Genomic DNA, 20081 nt, shown 5'->3' with positions numbered 1-20081 from the left:
GTTATCCTTTCTTATCTTTATGCACACTTTCACGATTTTTTGGCTATTTACATTATTATTTTGATACGATTTTCACGGAGCACGGAAAAATTACGTCAGATGTCCAAAATTCATGGCCAACTTCCAGCTCCTGGCGCTCCCAGAACATTTGTGTATTTTTTTGTTCCGATATCCAACGACATGTGTGAAACTTACACGCCAATATTTTTTTTATCCGGGTTAACACTTTTAACTTTTAGTGTTCACCCAGATAAGCTGAAAATGTGTCAAATTTCACACAGAAAAGTGTAAATAACGGTATCAGTGAAGATCGAAAGCACCAGCGATCAGAGATGCCAATGTGCCCGATTTTTCAGGAATTGCCTGATTTTTCGAGACTCTGCCTGACAACCTGATAAGCCATTGAATTTCCCTGACTTTTGAAAATATGCCTGATTTTGCCGGATTTTTGCGAATGTCGTGAAAAATGGGTAGTAAGGAACTGGAGTAGGTACCATAGCTGAAGTAAAAAAGTTAAAATGTGGTTGAATCAAAGCAGTCGAAAGATTCCCGTAAAATCTTATTTAAAAAAGGGAATTAAAGGAAATCTTTCGATTGCTTTGATGCAGTAGAATAATTCAACCAAGTAGGCTCACAACACATATTAGAGTGAAAAGTAGAGCGATGATCATAAAAAAGGTCATCACTTTGAGTGAAATTTCTGTTACTTCAACGTAGACTGATTTTACCTGATTTTTATTTCGCCAGTTCCCTGATTTTTGAAAAAAAAATGTTGGCAACCCTGCCAGTGATGCCAAGTGCATTTGCTTTAGTATGTACGTACATATGTATATAGAAGACTTGATCCTTAATTCAATGTAGCGCCGATGTGGTCAAGCGGACAGGCTGGCGCGAGTATGGCTAGTATGCCAGGCGTACTGGGTTCGAGGGGATTCTAAAACAGATAATTGCTGGATAAACATTAGTTATTGGACAAATATTAGAAATTTTGATCACGATGCCTTCAGAAGAAAACTTACATCTTATTGTACTTTAGAGATCAATTGTACCCATAACATACATTTTAGAAATTATTTTTTTTAATGAGGGTTTAGTATTGCTTTGAAAATATGGCATTATGAATTTCATATTGCATTCTTATTGCTTATCTATTGAAATAAATATTTTCATAATAGTTTTTTCATGTGGGAAACATTTTAAAGATATAAAAAAGATCTTTAAATCTCATTTTGTAAAATTTTTAAACAAAGTTTAATAACTCAAAAAAGAAATTATTAAAAATTTGTTGTAATTACAGCATTGTTGTTTTGTTCTTTTTAGCACATTTTTCAATAATATTTGATATTTTTAGGGCATTCCGGTTTGAAAAGACATACACCGTCTTAGCCGATTTAGGCTTTACAGACTGAATAAATGACATGGACAACTTAACATTAACATTTAACACCCAGTAACGAGATGGGAATCGAACCCATGCCATCAGTGGACCAGCGATTACCGTCTTAAAACGCTAACCACTCGACCACCGAGACGTACAGGGAAGAAATCAAGTATTCTCATTCTCCCCGACATCTCTGGGGATTTTTAAATGAAAATTTTTTTTATCCCATACAAAATTTCCATACAAAATTAAAACTCGTTGCGCCAATTTAAAAAAAATTTATATGAGAGATGTAAAAATTTATAAATTTGAAAATTTTAAGCAAAGCTTGCAGCGGTCTAATGTACTTATGTATTACATTGAGTTGTGCAGAATTCGGATTTATGTTTAAGCGCATTTCATTAGAAGCTGACAACATTTCTGAGCTGTTAGAAAAAAAACATTTCTAAAGCGATAGTTTAATTTGTGGCAATAAAAGACAAATTTGGCCATTCCATGAAGTCGTCAGTCAGTAATAAATTGATCCGTTTGAAGCTGTTTTTACCGCAAAAGAACGCTCTTTACATTTATTGAAACATTCATTCCTGTCAAATAATTATACTTTGAATTATATAAGTCGTCGGTTTGCCTAAAAAATTATATTAGAATAAAATCGTTTTTTGAATATTAGAAAGAAAAATCTAAAAATTGCCAAAAAGAAATTTTAAAAAATAAATTTTTGTTAAATTTGTTGAGAAATATAGTAAATATTTTACGGAATTGCTAAAAACAATACGAAATTGGACCAATGCAAGTGGTTAAAAAATAAGTAGATAAACGCCCAAAGTATTCGATTTCAGATTTATTTCGAAGCAAAAATATATTAATAACAACTTAGATAAAAAGAAATTAATTTAGTCGCTCGATTTGGTGTTGCAAATTATCTTGTTTTTATCACCCTTATCCAAAAAGTGTTATTCGACAGAAATTTTGCAGTGCGAAACTGTTAAATATCAGGTTTTCTCAACACCGGTGTATGGGAAAAGCTTTGTGATGTGTGGTAAACCTTCGAAATTTCCAACTCCATCTCTACGAGTAAACTTGCTCTTATTGGCCATACTGTAGAGAACTGATTTTCATTACAGCGTTATTTTAAATTGTATTAATTTGTTTACTCTTTTGAAATTCTTTGTTGAGTTTTTCATTTTCGCAAAAACTCGAGTTGAACATAATTTTCTCCAAAAGAATATCATCTTATCATTATTTCCAAACGCTAGAAAATTTATCAAATAAAAATACATTGAAAAGTTCAAAACATCTTATCAATCAATATTGCAGTTTTTCTCATCTAAATATTTTAGAAGCCGATCGATCTATTCGTTAATAAACTACGACCGACGATTGTCATATATGTATAACAGAATCGATTTCCAGACCATGTTTAAAACTTTATGAGCGCTCTAGATTGGATTGTATCTATTCGAAATAAAAGATTGCTTTTCAATAACAACATTCACGAATTAACGCCGAAAAAGCTTATTGAAAAAAAGAAACACTGGTGATGAAGCGGTGCAAAGATGATTAATTTGCTTTTCTCTGATCAGCAGCGGAAGAGAAAAAGTATTTTTATTTCCTTGAAACACCAGACGAAGAATGATATAATACCGAACAAATCAACTGGGCGCGCAACCGTCTTAATTGATGTTTTCTTTAGAACCCAAGAGAGATGAGCACGAAGATCGCGAAAAATTTGAACTCGCTCTTGATGGAAGAATTTAAATAGACATTCGAGTACTTGTAAATAATTTCCAAAGTATCCAGGTATTTATGGCTCGTAAAATTTAAAGATAAAATCAATAATAAAAATATTTTAAGTATACATACCTACTGTAGCAACAATGAATAAAAACCGATGATATAAATAGCGTAACCAAAATTTAGAGTTCATCTGCTGTTTTAATTTTGCATACCAATTCAAGTGCAACGAGCACTTGACATTTTCGTGATCTGTTCAAGGTTGATGATGCCAATCTGGAAGATGAGTTATGGTGATTCAGCTGCTTACAGCTGTTGGTAATGATAAGTTACAGTAAATTAAAACAAAAATTTTGTGAATTTGCATCGAATTCTTTAAAAAAAAAACATTAGTGATGCTGTCTTATTCAGAAAGATATCAGTGATGCAACTTAAAAAAACAAAATTGAAGTTAATTATCCCAGTTCAGCATAAATCAATCGATCTCACCTTTTTCCAACGAAAACCTAGGCCGACATCTAATGATGTCTGTCTGTGATCGGCCTGGAAGTTCTGCACCGCCAACAAGTGATTTCTTATTTTTGCAAAAAAAAAAATGAGGAATCAGGTTCAATGCTTTCTACTGTGTGTTTCCCGCCACCAGTAGAACCCGGACTCGGAAATCGTGTCAACCCATTGAAGATAGAGGATGTTGATTCGTTCCTAACTCGATAGCGGAAGTCTCCTAATCCAATCAGCTGCTGGTGGGTTAAATCTGGAAAAGCTGAAATTGAAAAAAAAATTGAATATTATGCCCTTGAAACTTATAGGTATGCACAAAATACATCGACAAAAATGTTTATTTTAAAGAAAGTTAACCTTAAAACCTAAACCCTCGTCAAATCAACAAAAAAATTGCCACCAATGTTGTCGTCCAGAAAAAAAACTAAGAATCTCAGCCTGAGACATGATATTTCCGACTTCAGGAGACTTAAGTCGCGTGCCACACTAGTCAAAATATTACTGGGCGTACGGTTCATTGGATATCTTACGCGTGGAAGTAACCGTAGCGAAGCGAAAACTGGACCTGAGCAAAAATAAATCTGATTAAATATAAGATGAAATTTTAAAAAAAATGGATAGAGGTTGTCAATAGCTGGCAATCAATAAGTAAAGAAATCTTTTTGAAACCTTGTTATTACCTGGTTTTGTTAAAAAATTGAATAAACTGCGATATCCTAGCAACGAAAAACAGTTGAATTTTGAAGCATCACGGTAACTTATGCGGTATGAAAATTTCTGCTGATTCGAAAATCTGTGCGAGACTCTGGAGACGCCACGAGTCGTCTAGAGAAGATTCGTTTGTTTGAAATTTGAAACTATTTTCTTTTCTGGATAAGCATGAGGACTGCTATTCGAAACGATGCTTGTTAAGCAAAACATGCGCTTCTGAAGTGTTCTAGAATGTTCGTCACTTATTAATTTGATCTGTTGCTACCGAATCACGACAGGATCGAGTGTGTTGTTTAAAGAGATTTTTGATCAGAACAAATCAAAATTCAGCATTTTTTATTGACTGGTTAGTTAAAAACCACGAGCGCTGCTCACCGCAAATCCTCCTATTACTACAATTGCTGTAATATTCACTGTTTGTCTAGAATTTCTGAAGCAAATTTCTGAAGTTATATGGTAACGAACTTATTTTGGACCGGGTACAATTTTGGACCGCCTTGAAAGTATTTTGCAATATTTCACTCATAAATAAAGCTAATCATGAAAAATTTGAACAATTATAGTTAAAGCTCCTTCTTTTTATTCTAATCATACCTATCAATCCATTTACATAAGCTGGTAAGGAATAAAAATTGAATGTAAAGTTTTGATTTTTCACAGTTGGGTCAAACCAAGCCCATTTCAAGGGGACGTGCCATTAGTGGAGTAAACTTTCAAAAGATTTTCAGTTTAGCTGTGATAAATTAAACCCCTAAAACATGTTTACAGTTATGATAAAACTCTCAAAAACAAGTTTGCAATTTAGAAGAACTATAAAAACTTGTTTTATTAGCAATTTTGCCCATGTCGAAAATAAGTCTAACTCAATTCCGTAGGTCATTATTTTGGACCACCCACCCTAACCAGGGTATTAAGATTGCTGTTAAATGTTCATAGACGTGATAAGTATGAAGTGGTACGACAATATGAATAAAATAGGGCACAGGTTAGGGCACAGGTTAGGGGGGTTGAAATTTAAATTTAGCCAAAATAATAACAATACTAAAAATACCTTATTAATAAGGAAATTGATTTCTAACACCATTTTCCTATCCTTATTTATGATTATCACACAAACTGAAAAAATAATAAATTTGAAGAATCAATATTTTCAAACCAAATCAGAATGAATGTTTCAAATCAATGCTATTTCCGGTAAGTCATTATAAATTATTCAAATCTATGTTCCTATTTTAGAACTAGAAATTTGCTTGAATATAAATTCCCAGCAGTCTTGTTTTCAAATTTGAAAACAATATTTTCGAAACACCAGAAAAAGAATGCGAATAAAAACTTAAAATAAACCTTCGGACATCAGAATTAAGGCAAATAGAATACATGAAATATAACACCAGATTTAGATAAAGATCTGAATTCTCAAATAAACATCAGATGAGATCTAAATTCTCTGTGTTAAAAATTATCATGATTCAAAATTGTAAGAAAATGATAATGATTTTTTTGTATTTTTCATCTTAATTAACATTTTTTTTTCTTCATTTTCAATTCGAGGATTGATTCAAAAGTTGATCATTGAATTTTATTTGCTAAAAAGAAAAGCATATTTTTTCAAGATTGCCAGTGATCAAAGCCAAACATAGTTTTCCCACATTAAAATTCTTCCAGTTATCAAAATAAAAAGGCTTAAAAAGTATATTTTCGAAGTTCAAAATAATAACTTTCTATATTTATGATACAACATGTTCATTTATACCAATGTACAGATTGGGAAATGGGTGATCTCGTGAATGATCAATGAGAAACTGATAAAATAAAAAAATAATGATGAATTTCAAGTTTTGTTGTAAATATTGAAAGCACAAGAATAATACAAATTTAGTTAACATTGCGTAATAAAATTAAATTTTCAGATTCATTTCATATTCGTATCATATTTAAAAACCATGAATGATTAATAAACATGATTAAATAAAAATAAAATTTATAAAACGTTTATAAATATTCAATATGTAGATGTTTTTAAAGTTTATAATTTCAAGCTTTGCATATTTTGTCGCTTTCAATTGAAATATTAGGTCCTGGAAAGAATCGAAGGAGAAAAAAAAGTTTTTCTAATTAAAAATTCAGTTTCAAACGCTTCCAAGAAGATTATGTTTTCAGAACAAAAAAAAATCAGAATGAAAAAACAATGACAAACTTTTTAAAAATTATATCAATAACTCAAGGGAACGGCATTTTGGTGCATATGATTTCATGATTTATTTGGTAGAGTTGAGCGTCTTGAACTCGAATCTTTTGTCAAATTTTGCCTACTATCTATAGTTTTGGTAAAATTCATCAGTTTTAAGTGAAATCAATCATTGATAACTGATGAAGTAACAAATCAACGTTAAAGAAAAAATCAGATTCTTAATTTGTTGACTATATCAATTTCATTCAATTAAAGAATAATATTTTAAAGATGATAATGCATGATCTTCAAAAGTTACATTCTAATATTTTAACAAAATTTGGAAACATATCATTACAAGTACTGCTGACTGAATAAAGTTTCAAAAATATATTTCACAAAATTTGTTCAAACCTGCAAAACGATTAGATTTAGATAACATATTTGAAATCAATTTGGTTTATAACTTCTCTAAAATTGGGGAAAAGTAAACAAATAGAAAACCTCTATAAGTTTTTTCCGCAGAACTCAAAATAACTAAAAAAATAGTTTTGAGGAAAAAAAATCGGGATGAATGATTCACCATAATTGAAATCCCGTGAAAAAGGAAAAAAAAAGTTTTGAGGAAAATTGATGATTCATTTGAACTTTTTTTTAAAATGTCATGTTTTGTATTTAAATTTTGTAAAAAAAATCCGAAATTTTTTTAATGATTTTGAAATATTTTAAAAGTTTTTTAGAAGCATACGCTGATGAAAAAAATGCATATATAGATTCAGGGCACCAAAATTAGTCAATATAAGCTTTCTTTGAACCTCGGAAGGATGTAAATTTTGTGTAATTTATCAAAACGTTTTTGAATGTGGTGATGAGCATTAAGAACAATTAACTCAAAATAAAATTGAGACTGAAAGTGGTTTCTTAAAGAAAAATTCATATCAGCATGGTTTTTTGAAAATCAAAATTATTAGCTACTAGCTGATCCCGTACGAACTTCGTTTCGCATTTAACTTTCAAACTGATGATTTTGTGTTTGGTTGGTAATTTTGACGAATTTTCACCAAAAAATAGCTTAAATCGCAAAATTGAATTTTTGCCTCAATATGATGCCTAACAACGTAATTATTGCAAAAAAAATCGAAAATATTAAGACGAACCCTTTTACTGATTCCTTGTCAAAATTTGACACGTGAAATCAATAACATGTGCTGTAAAACTATCATATGCAAATTTTCATTATAATCCGATGTATAATCAAGACAATGGGCTTATTCTGGAAGTCACATGACGTGATGTGCAAAATTTTACATCGTTGTGCCGACTCCAGAAACTACTCTAGGCTAGAAGTTTTAGCTCAAATGTCCTATGGTCGATCTTTGAAGCTCATTCATACTAACGTTTCTTCTCTGAAACAATCCCTGAAGTCAGGATAAAGAAGTAAATTTTGTGATTCACGTCACTCGACTCGCAGAATAACCCCCAGTATAGCCAAAAAAGTGAACAGATAATATGGACGACCATTTTAGCCGACCCCTGACTCGAGATTCGAAATCTGAAACAATTGAGCGTGTCTCAAAACTTCTATGTGGAAATTTTCATCTCTATCCAATGCATAATAACGTCAATTCCGCAAAAATATTGAACAGTTTATATGGACAACCCCTTTCGCAGACCTCTGAATTAAAATTTGGCACCTGAAATCAATTACTCGTTCCTTGAAACTCCCATGTTTCAAGTTTCCATCTTAATCCGATGTATTTAAGCATTAATATCGCAAAAACAGTGTTAATATGGACGACCCCTTTGGCCGACCTTTGACCCTGAATTTGAAATCTGGAATCGATTGATCGTTCCTCAAAATATTATTATACAAATTTACATCAAAAACAAATCTATAATAACACCAATATCGCAAAAACATTGAACAGTTGATATGGACGACCCCTTTTGCCGACCCCTTCTACAAAATTTGATAACTGGAATCGATTGTTCGTTCCCTAAAATCACCGTCTGCAATTTTTCTTTTCAATCCAATGCATAATAACGCCAATATAGTAAAAACATTTAAAAGTTGATATGGACGACCCCTTTTGCCGACCCCTTCTACAAAATTTGATAACTGGAATCGATTGTTCGTTCCCTAAAATCACCGTCTGCAATTTTTCGTTTCAATCCAATGCATAATAACGCCAATATAGTAAAAACATTTAAAAGTTGATATGGACGACCCCTTTTGCCGACCCCTTCTACAAAATTTGATAACTGGAATCGATTGTTCGTTCCCTAAAATCACCGTCTGCAATTTTTCGTTTCAATCCAATGCATAATAACGCCAATATAGTAAAAACATTAAAAAGTTGATATGGACGACCCCTTTGGCCGACCCCTGATCATGAATTCAATACCTGGAATCGATTGGTCGTCCCTCAAAACACTTATGTGCAAATTTTCATATCAATCCAATGCATAATAACGTCTATATAGCAAAAACACTGAACAGTTCATATGGACGACCCCTTTTGCCGACCCCTGACACAAAATTCAATACCTGGAATCAATTCCTCATCTCTCAAAACCCATGTGTACAAATTTTTGTCATAATCCGACGTAGTTACACTTCTTAATAAAACCCCATTCTAAAAATGAGGTATGGTTTTTGTATGGCAAGTTTGGCGTTTCAATATAAATGCTTGATTGAATTGCAAATCGAAATTTACAATTAAAAATAAGTTTCAATTTGTGAACGGCATATATGTTGTGTCGAAAAATGAAATGTCTTAAGCCTAGATAGAGTGATTTAAGCCTTATTTCCGCCGGAGGCGAGCAAAATTTCTAACTTGCTTGATAATAATTTTTTAAACACCTTTTAAGATAAAGTAATTTCTCGTTATCAAATTGAAACTTTTACAAAGGAAAAGATCTCCCTGAAGACGGGGGGAGGGTGGTGGGTTCAGCTACGAAAACGATTTCTAAACTAAAGCAGATTTTTACGAAAGTAAAAGATCCGGTAAACAAAACGATTTCTCGAACGTCGTTTACTCCCAGGCGGCGGCAACTAGAGTGTCCATTTCCCAACGATTTTAGCGTTCCCGGGAATCGGGAAATCTGACGATCCTTTTCCCGGGAATTCCCGGGATCCCGGGAAAAATAGAAAATGAAGATTTCAACATGAAGTTCTTAACCCTCTACTGCATACAAATTCTTATCAATATGATATTTTTAAATTTAAATGTAGTACCTAGTATTGAAAAACATTTCAAACTTTTAAAAAAAATTCAATAAGCAAACCAAAGACCCACAAACAACCTTTAACCGTCAAACTGGTCCGATTTTAGCTGCAAAAATTTGAGAAAGAATTCTAACTATCGATAAATTTTCAGACAATTATCCATTTGTTTTACAATATGTCATTTTTTTGTTGATGATTTTGCTAATGTCAACAGTATCCGAAACTGAAGTTCTAAATGATGAGTGTTACAAAATAGAACATCCAGATTCATACCGGTCATTATTGGAATTGTTTGATATTAAAGTCTGTTTGTCTTTTTACACTTTTAGACTAAGTTTTCGATTGAAAAAACATTTTTTTCTAATAAAATTCAATGTATTAACCAGATTTAAGAAAAAAAAATTTAAAACTAAGCTATCAAGGTAGACACTGACATTTTCTGGCTAATTTTTGTTGTCAAATTTTGCAGGTCCACCTACCATTGGTATTGCGAACTTTCAAAATTTGACAAAAATATGCCCTGTAGGAAAAATGTAGCTGTTTAGCCTGATTTTAGCGTTAAAATAGCCTTTTTTAAGTTGGGGAACTTTCTAACTGCGATAAGATTTATTCAAATCGGCGCATTGATCTGGAATCGATATTCCGTACTGTTGAAAAAATCATCCAACAAACGAAATCGAGTGTCAACTCCAGTCAGTATGGTCAGTGGTAGAACTATCAATTTCCTTGCTCAATCTGATTTATTTTTTTCCAATTTAGATCGTGTAAATTTGAAGTACTTAAGCAAATTTTACTGGCTTCGAGAATCCCCGGGATTTTTTAAGCGTTTTCCGGGATTCGGGAATTCCCGAATTTTTCTAATTCCCGGGAAATCCCGGGTAGGACACTCTAGCGGCAACGCTATTCAAACCGTATGGAGCACATCTCTCAGATTTTCCCTTTATTTCCCCTCGTTTTGACAGATTTAAGCTTTTCTCCTCAGATTTAAGCTTTCGTCTTCTATGCTCCCAAGGCAAAAAAAGCATAAATCTGAGGAAAAAAAGCTTAAAAACGAGATTCACGAGCACATATTGAAAAGATGTTGGTCACACGACACATAGACAAATCGTGTAACGTTGCCGCCGCCTGTTTACTCTATACCTTGCAATGACTGCGATTCTCAATATATCGGAATGACAACTAACACACTTAAGGAGAGGATTGGCGGACACAAATCGAACAAAAATGCATTACACAAACTACGAAACAAAAGAGTGGATAAAGACGACTCGCGGTCGCGAAAGGCAGATTTGAATGGACAAACTGCATTACTTCATCACAGCATCAAACACGATCACTCCTTTGAATTGAACAGCACAAGAAAAATTGATCGTCACAATTTCACTTCCGGTCTACAAACAATAGAAATGTGTCACATCGCAAAGAATGAATACTGAAGGGCTCAGTGTCATCTATGCCGGCATTTTCAACTCCATCAAAAACAAACAAAAACACACCAATACACATTACGATACACCAAACACACAAAATACAACCAACATCAGTAGTGGCTAAGCGGAAAACAACATCAAAAGTAGTGTACATCAACTCTATATCCGTTTTTATATTTCGAAACTTTCGAAGTGTTATATCCATCTCAACCAGATCAATAGTAAGTTTAACAGATTCCAAGGAAGATTGCATACAAGTAGAATGCTCAGCTTTGAATATTTTTGTAATACACCACAGACAACTGGACTGACATTTCCCGATTAGACAGTTTAGCAGATTCAAAAAACTTTTTGGACAATTAAAACGAGAAATGTCAGTAAGTACACCATAAATATTTTCACACCTTTTTGAACACATTATTAATTATGTCATATTAATAGACTCCTTGAAAAAAGCATGATAAATGCCGAAACGTCGGATGAAGAAATAAAAATCGTTTTAAGATTTTTCTTGACTAAAATAGCCGAAAATCAATTTATTCAATGTTAACAATCTATTTTTTTTTTTTTCATTTAATCTTTAATAATAAATGAGTTATGAAGCAAAGAAAAAAAAGTATCCCATAAAACCCCCTACTCTCGCCTACAAAAATTTGCCAAAAAAAATTATTTTGCCATACTTGATTCTTTTACGAATCTTTTACCAGTTTTTTAGAAACGTCTGAAAGTGATGATAAGAGATCTTTTAGACACATTCTGATAATTTTTTCAAACATACACAGCAAATTTATTTTTTCTGGTTTTTGTTCCGCTGATTTTCCAGCAAAATTTCCAGCAATATGAATTGCTGGAAAAATTAGCAAACGTTTATGCTGGATTCCAGTAATCCAAATTACTGGAAACCAGCTATTTCTTTCGAAATATTCGGCTGTATTTGGTATCAAATTTTTATTTCATCATTCATCATTCAAAATTTTTATATTTTTGAAATTAAATATTGAATACTGGCTGTGATACGATAAGAGATAAATAACAATTATTTTCTTCCATTTTTTAATTATGTATTTTTTTACAGAACCACATGTTTTTTTAATATACCAACACCGGCTCTGGGGTGGCAGCTTTGTGCCAAAGTGTTAATCATCCGCCACCTGAAATAGAGTTTCGATTGATATCTTTCTTGGAATATATACCTATCTAACAAAAACTCACCCTTGGCTTGATATCTGGATGCTAGAATATAGAGGGAAAAAAATATTATTCTAATCAAAGATCGTAAAATAAAGTCTCACCTAACTCCAGCGAACGAAAACAAACAGACTCCAATTTGACAACTCGATTGCTGATTTTCCAGCAAACTAAACTAACTGCTGGAAAATCCAACAATTTGAAACCCGATTGCTGATTTTTCAGCAAAAATGACAGGAACACAACCAAATGCTGAAAAATCCAGCAATTAAAAAATCGAATCCAGCAAAATTTTGGATTACTGAACGTTTCCAGCAATTTTTTTTTGGAAATCGAAGCAAAACTTTACTGTGTAGTTAAAAAACTCAATAATAATGGTTTTTATATTTTAAGGCAACAGCATCATTCTTTTTAATCATAAGATTTTTGTAGCAAATTCGGCTGACAGAAATTTATCCACCTTATTGTGTACTAAAAGATCAACGATCGGGACCTGAAGCTGCTCCATGGTTTCGTTTATCTTCTCGTTAATGATAATGAGCAACCAAAAAGTTCTTACCCATCGTTTTCTCGTTTCCTTTAATATACAGTTAAAGAAAATTTCGTCACGACTAGTTTAGTCCTTTGCACACTTAGTTAAGCTTGATAGGGTTGTACTTTTTGTGTATGCTGTTCGGCTACGGAAATAAACATTTTTCATCACGATTGATGAAATCAAACTTGTTTTATCAAGATGACGAATGTTGCAGCAATAATATTTGCCAGCTGAAATAGTTGGTCTACCCAGCCCTGTTTGCATAACTTTAAACATTGTCGTTATCGTTAACTTGCATCGGTATCCAAATTTTAATTTTCCCCCTTTTGAAAATTTTGAAATTCGAAGAGGGGTTACGTCAAATGAGATCGATGCTTAAACTGTCTAATGGTTGAGCGAGCGAATGTGATGGCATTTTTCGAATAGGTAAGACGGAATTACAGAACGACCGAATGAATGAATGAACGAAAATAAGGCGGATCCGGCGAAGAGGAGACATGAGAGCAGATGGGTGAAGTATACTAGTAGTAAGAGTAGTAGGTACTTGAGTGATTGGAAATGTAAATCAACAAGTACATTTTGCAACGAAAATAAGTATCCCAAGTAATTTCGATGACCTCTAGAAGGCCGCCTCTTTGTTCCTGTCCCGAGTAATTAGGTTATGTTGTAGTGGTCGTTGTCGTGAGTGTTTGAAAACCAAATGCTTCTTTAAAAATATACACTCAATCGACAGCCAGAAATATTGTCGATGAAGATTCTAACTGCGTATTCGTTTCACAGTTAGGTTTTTCCACAATGTAAAAGAACTTACTTTGTATTTATGCAAAATTTGTCAAATTAGCTTCAAAGAGTCAGTTCCACCTTATCATTGTCATTCTGACTTCTTTTCCTTCAAATCAATTACCTTCTTATGTTAGGAGGTTCAGGGATCTGGATCTCTAGATTTTCGAAATATACTTACAAAAATGCTCTATATCAAGATTAATTTCAAGTTTTCTAGCTCTCGGGGAGAAATCAAAATAATTGATTCGCTTTCGTTGAATTATTCAACCGAATAGATTAACATCTAATGACAGTGTCTGTTGTTGTGCGGCAAGTCTGATGAAATCCTGCCTGGAGCTAGTTCAGTTTTCAGCTAGTAGAGCAATTGCAGTAATGGCCCATTTATCAGAGTGCATTGTAAAAGATGTCTGAATGATAAAATACCTGTTTACCAAATCAATAGGCTCTGTTATCAAAACGTAACACGCTGCCCCAATCTCATGCATCTACCTATCCTATTCCGGTTTCGGTTCCATGCAATCAGAAAGCCGGCAAGCGTCCAGTTTCCGACAGCGTTTCATCTACAGTGCAAAGGTTTTCCGTAGTACTACAGACTCCCGACGTTGTTTATCGTATCGCTAGTAGAATTACTCATAAGGCACATGGATTCGGTGCGTGATCTTAGCCCCAAACAATGATCAATAACAGCAACAATGAATCGCTTCCACACGAGCACTTGTACCTATGCATGAACGGTTCGCTTTTTAATTTCCTATTCTGGTTTTGTTGAGGTACTTTTATCGATAACAATTTAAGCACACTTGATGATGCATTGATGATCCCGCCATACATTACGTTGCTTTAACTACAATTTGCTCATCAGTTGGTTTTCGTCTTACATATGGTTCATTCAAATGTTAACTCGTTGGTATAAAAACATGATTTTGTATGATTGTTTTAGTTTTTTACGTTATCTCTGGATGAAGCCCTAAACCTTCGTTGCAGTGCACCGCATTGCGGCAACAGCTTGCTGGAATCCACTATAAGCAGGCTTTGTTGTTATTAGTACAATTTCTGGCGACGGCATCATCATCGGCGTCTGCGTTTGAAGCTGAAGGTCGATTTACGATCGAAAGCTACTTAACGTACTCTCACGTTTAGTTTTTGGTACCACATTTTTTGGATTTATCTCAAGGTTGATTAAAATTCCTCGAGAGTAGTTTATTTTACTACAGAATCAATTTGTTTTGTATTCCACTGCAGATCTAAGAACAATTTATCGAACAAGGATATCATCAAATGTCTTGAAAAGAAATGATTGATTGATCATATATTTAGCTATTCGATTCTAAATCTATTGTACTAAACCAATGATACTAAGGCTATGATCATTTAGAATTCGGGCAGTTACAAACGTGTGTATTTCTACTTTCTATGAAGGAAATGAAGGTATTAGGCCGGGCTTCGACCAGACCGAACTGAACGCCATGAAAAAAATTAGAAACATCAGAATTTGAATCTCCATACCAGATAAAACATAGCGAATAAAGTCTGTTTCACTTAGAATTTAGTCGCATCTTTTCATTCACTACAGCGCCCCTAGTTGTCACATTGCGAATCAATTGACAGTGTTTTGATCCGGATGGTTTGTTTACTTAGTGGTGAAAATTTCATCAAGATTGAAGCAGTCAGTCAAAAGTTCTCGACGATGGAACGCGAAACGCAGGAGAAAATTCTGCACACTCACGTAGAGAAACTGACGTGACCAGAGGTAAAGATCGCGAAATTCCTGAAATATCCAAAATCGACTGTAAATTCGGTGCTGCAACGTTACCGGGAGACCCTTATGGTGGATCGAGTAAAACAAACCAGGCGTAAAAGTGGAACACATGACCAGGGACTGCGAGCAAAGGTAATTCGATCAGTTCACAATAATCCTGGAATCTCCTTGCGTGATTTGGCGAAAAAGTTCAAGACGAACCACAGTACAGCTCGATGAATTTGTTTGCGAGAAGGCATGCGGTAGTGCCATGCAAGCAAACACCCCAACAGGACGCTGAAACAAAACCTGGTTGACAAAACCAGAGCAAGGAAGTTGTACGAGAAAGTGTTGACCAAGTACAACGGATGCATTTTGATGGACAACAAATACCCGGTAACAAATTTTACCTTGCAAAGCGTAATGTGAATGTTGCGGGTAATGGGAATGTTGCGGGTAGATTCAAGTTTGTTTTCGCAGATAAAATTGCTCGTAAGTTGATGATTTGGCAAGGGATCTGTAGTTGTGGGAAGAAGGCTTAGATTTTCATCTCTGGGGACACAATGAATGGAAATACTAACAAAAAAAAAATGTCTCCAGAAGAGGGTTTGCCATTCATTCGGTCCCACAAAGGTCCGGTGATGTTCAGGCCGGCCTGGCAAGCTGCCACTACAGCCGGGATGTCGTTAAGTGGTATAAGGAGAACAAGATCGATTTTGTTAACCCTTCATTTCATGATTTTTTATTTTTTCTCGAAAAAAATCACAATAGTGCGCAATGATGAATACATGAAGGGAAAAATGTGCTGTGTGGTGGCGGCTTATAGAATACTACCACTGGGATACTGGTCCACGTCGTAAAAGGCGACTTATCCAGTACTTCCCATATGCGTTAGTCATTCTTCAAATGCGACTATCACATTGGGAGGGGGGAACCTTGGCTTGGTTTCAAGCCAAGTTTCTTCAGGGAGGATTCACCAATTGTGCTTATTGCTATTAATGCGCATGCAAGAGTTGTATTCTCCTAAATTTTGTAAACACCCGCTTCAAGGTGGTTCTGTGCCTGCGGGCCCCAAAGTGGGGGTAGGAGGGTGTATAATAACCCTATCTTAAGCAGAACGTTGTTAAGGTCTGCACTATAGCCAGGCACTGGTGCAAAGGGCCGTATTTTTCCTGGCAACTCGTGGGATTCAGATTATACACACGATTTTAAAATTTTCAGCCTGTATGGGATACCACGCTTCATGCGTTGATATGAAGGTGCAGTGGTTCTTGTGTGTGATGGAAATATGTGTGGAATTCTTTGATAGAAATGCTTTCTATTAAGGTTGCACAGATAAATCTGCAGCACAAAAGAACCGCTACACTTAACTTATGTCGTTTAATCCTTAATGGAACTGCATCAATCGCCTTGGTCCAAGAACCCTATTTCCGAAATGGAACTTTTTACTTAGGGAATTTGCTCAAACCAAACTTTACTGTGTTCAGTGTAATTGGAATGACTAATGCCCGAATAATGCCTCGTGCATGTATATTGATAAACAATTCTATAAATGCAACACTTATACCCAATCTAACAACAAGAGATATTTGCGTCGTTCAGGTTTCGCTGCCTGATAGAAAATACGTCTACTGTTCAACATACTCACCATATGAACAATCATCCCCTACGGATGATTTAAAAAATGTCATTTCATTCTGTGAATCACAAAATATACCTCTTGTAATTGGCTGTGATGCCAATGCCCATCATTTTGTATGGGGTAGCTCAGATATCAATCTGAGCGGCTTAAATTTAATGGAATATTTAAGCAGCACTGATTTAGAAATAAACCAACTTTTGTTAGGTGTGACAGAGAAGAGGTGATTGACATCACACTTTGTTCTAGAACAATTTCTCAGGAAATTTCAAATTGGAATGTGCCTAACGAAGAATCGATTTCTGACCACAGGTTTATCTATTTTGAACACTCAGGTGAGTTTTTAGAAACAATTACATTCAGAAACCCAAGAACAACTAATTGGGACCTATATTTGGAGCATATTGCTATTAAATTTCATGGATATACACCTGAAATTACTACTCCTTCTGAGTTGGATGAAGTGGTTGCAAAAACCACCGAAATTATTTTAAATTCTTATGAAGAAGCGTGTCCCTTACGAACGTTGAAATTCTACAAAAACAGTACACCATGGTGGAACTCAAATCTCAGTAAATTACGAAAAAACTGCAGACGCTCTTGGAACCGAAGGCGCACGGAAGGTTTTGATGCTTTCAAGTTGGCTCGCAGAGCTTACCGGAAAGCAACAAGAGCTGCCGAACGCTCAAGTTGGCAGAACTACTGCACAAACATTTCAAGCTTGCACGAAGCAAGTAGGTTAAATAAAGTCTTAGCCAAATCAAAAGATTATCAGGTTTCATACCTTAAAACCCCTAGTGGTGATTATACATCAAACGACGAAGAAACATTAAGTTGTCTATTCAATACTCACTTTCCAGGATGTGTTGATCAAGATTCATTGATAGAGCCTGAGTTCTTTTCTGGAAGTCTAGATTCCTTGCATTTTGCTCGGAAAATAGTTACTACAGAATCGATCAAATGGGCAATCGATGGTTTTGCTCAATACAAATCTCCTGGAAGTGACGGTTTATTTCCAGTTTTGCTTCAAAAAGGTTTCGATCATTTCAAACACATATTAAGAAAAATAATGATAAGCAGTTTTGCTCATGGATATATTCCTAAACTTTGGCGGCAGATAGCCGTGAAATTCATCCCTAAAGGGGGACGATCATCATACGACGAAGCCAAAAGCTTTCGTCCTATTAGTCTAAGTTCATTTCTATTAAAAGCACTTGAACGTTTAATTGATCATCATATCAGGCAAGAATGCCTTGTCCAACATCCGCTTAATGCGACACAACATGCATACCAAACAGGAAAATCAACATTAACTCTTCTGCACAACGTAGTACATAATATTGAAAATAGTTTTTCACAGAAAGAATCATGTCTAGGAGCATTTCTAGACATAGAAGGAGCATTTGATAATGTCTCGTTTACATCAATAATGGATGCGGCACTACTTCATGGAGTGCCTAGTGTTATAACTAATTGGATTAGCGCAATGCTAAGTAACAGGAATCTTCATTCTTCTTTAAGACAGGCTTCAATAACAAAAGTTAGCACACGTGGTTGCCCACAGGGAGGTGTTCTATCACCTCTTTTGTGGAACCTAGTTGCAGACGGCTTGTTGAGAAAACTCAATGACCGTGGAATACCAACCTATGGATTCGCAGATGATTATCTTCTGCTGGTAAGAGGTTTGTGCATAAGCACATTATTTGATATAATGCAACAAGCTCTGCGCTCTGTTGAACGATGGTGTTCTCATGTAGAACTGTCAGTTAATCCTCTAAAAACTAATATTGTATTATTTACTAAAAAACGTATCACCCGTGGGGTGCGCCCTCTGCTGTTTTATGGTTCCGAAATCACCGTGTCTGATCAAGTTAAATATTTGGGTGTCATTCTTGACTCCAAATTAAACTGGTCTGATCACATCGAATTCAGAATCAAAAAAGCATGCATGGCCTTCGGACAATGCCGACGTGCAATCGGAAAAAACTGGGGACTCAAACCTAAACATATTCACTGGATTTATTCCACAATAGTAAGACCAATTCTGGCCTATGGGTGTCTAGTGTGGTGGCAGAAAGGAGAAGTTGCAACAGTTCGGACTAAACTAAATCACCTTCGAAGAATGTGTCTTTTGAGGATGTCCGGATCGTTCACTACAACTCCTACTGCAGCACTAGAGGCTCTGTTTTCTATCAAACCTCTACACTTGTTCCTAAAACAGGAAGCCTTCTCGTGTGCTTTTCGTCTACAGGCAGTTGGTCTCTGGCTGTCAGGAAATATCGAAAGATCATCGAGTCATACAAATGTGTGGCCTGAATTAGTTAGATTAAACAAGTTTAATCTAGCGCCAAACGATTTAACACTCTCGAGTAGTTTTCCCTACATGGGGTTTAAAGTCAAATTTCCTTCTCCTCAAGAATGGTTATCAGGTTTCGTAGAGGACCAAATGTCCTCTTATATTGTTTTCTATACTGACGGTTCATTATCAAACGGCCGTGCAGGTGCAGGAATTTACTGTCACGAGTTGAACATAGAATATGCTCAACCTCTAGGAAAATATTGTACAGTCTTTCAGGCTGAGCTATATGCGATTATGTATGGAGTGCAAATTGCACTTCAAAAGAAAATTATGTTCAGAACAATTTATTTCTGTTCAGATAGCCAAGCAGCTATCAAATCACTCAGTGCTTCCAGTTCTAGATCAAAACTGGTAATCGCATGCCGGAAAGCAATCGAAGAACTTGCTGAAGGCAATGGATTAAACCTTCTATGGGTACCCGGACATAAGGGAATTTTTGGAAACGAATGCGCCGACGAACTCGCTAGAGCTGGGTCGGAAAAGGAATTTTACGGACCAGAGCCGGCTGTCCCAATATCACCATGTTGGTTCAGAAACCAAATTCAAACTTGGTCCTCTAACCAGCATGAACGATACTGGGAAGAGTTGGACACTTGTCGTCAAACTAAATTATTTTTAGAAAAACCATCTCCAATCATATCGAGTTACTTATTAACTTTAAATAAATCTCATTGCAGCATCTT

General features: G+C 34.9%; 1 long non-coding RNA gene across 2 annotated transcripts in view; it reads right to left on the bottom strand.

The window, feature by feature from the left end:
• Window positions 1-3273: 3273 nt before the first annotated feature.
• Window positions 3274-20081, bottom strand: part of LOC129756627 (uncharacterized) — a 33042-nt gene continuing 16234 nt past the window's right edge. Inside the window, exons 2-3 of one of the 2 annotated variants that reach the window (XR_008739504.1) lie at window positions 3605-3878; window positions 3274-3391 (exon numbers count right to left, since the gene is read on the bottom strand). This is a non-coding gene — a long non-coding RNA (uncharacterized LOC129756627). Of the gene's footprint in view, window positions 3428-3604; window positions 3879-20081 lie in introns of both variants that reach the window. The other variant, XR_008739503.1, reaches the window with a different exon arrangement.

This window comes from Uranotaenia lowii, chromosome 3, assembly GCF_029784155.1.
Source record: "Uranotaenia lowii strain MFRU-FL chromosome 3, ASM2978415v1, whole genome shotgun sequence".
Classification (NCBI taxonomy): domain Eukaryota; kingdom Metazoa; phylum Arthropoda; class Insecta; order Diptera; family Culicidae; genus Uranotaenia; species Uranotaenia lowii.
The sequence above is the reverse complement of the archived record's forward strand: the minus strand, read 5'-3'. Positions and strand labels throughout refer to the sequence as shown.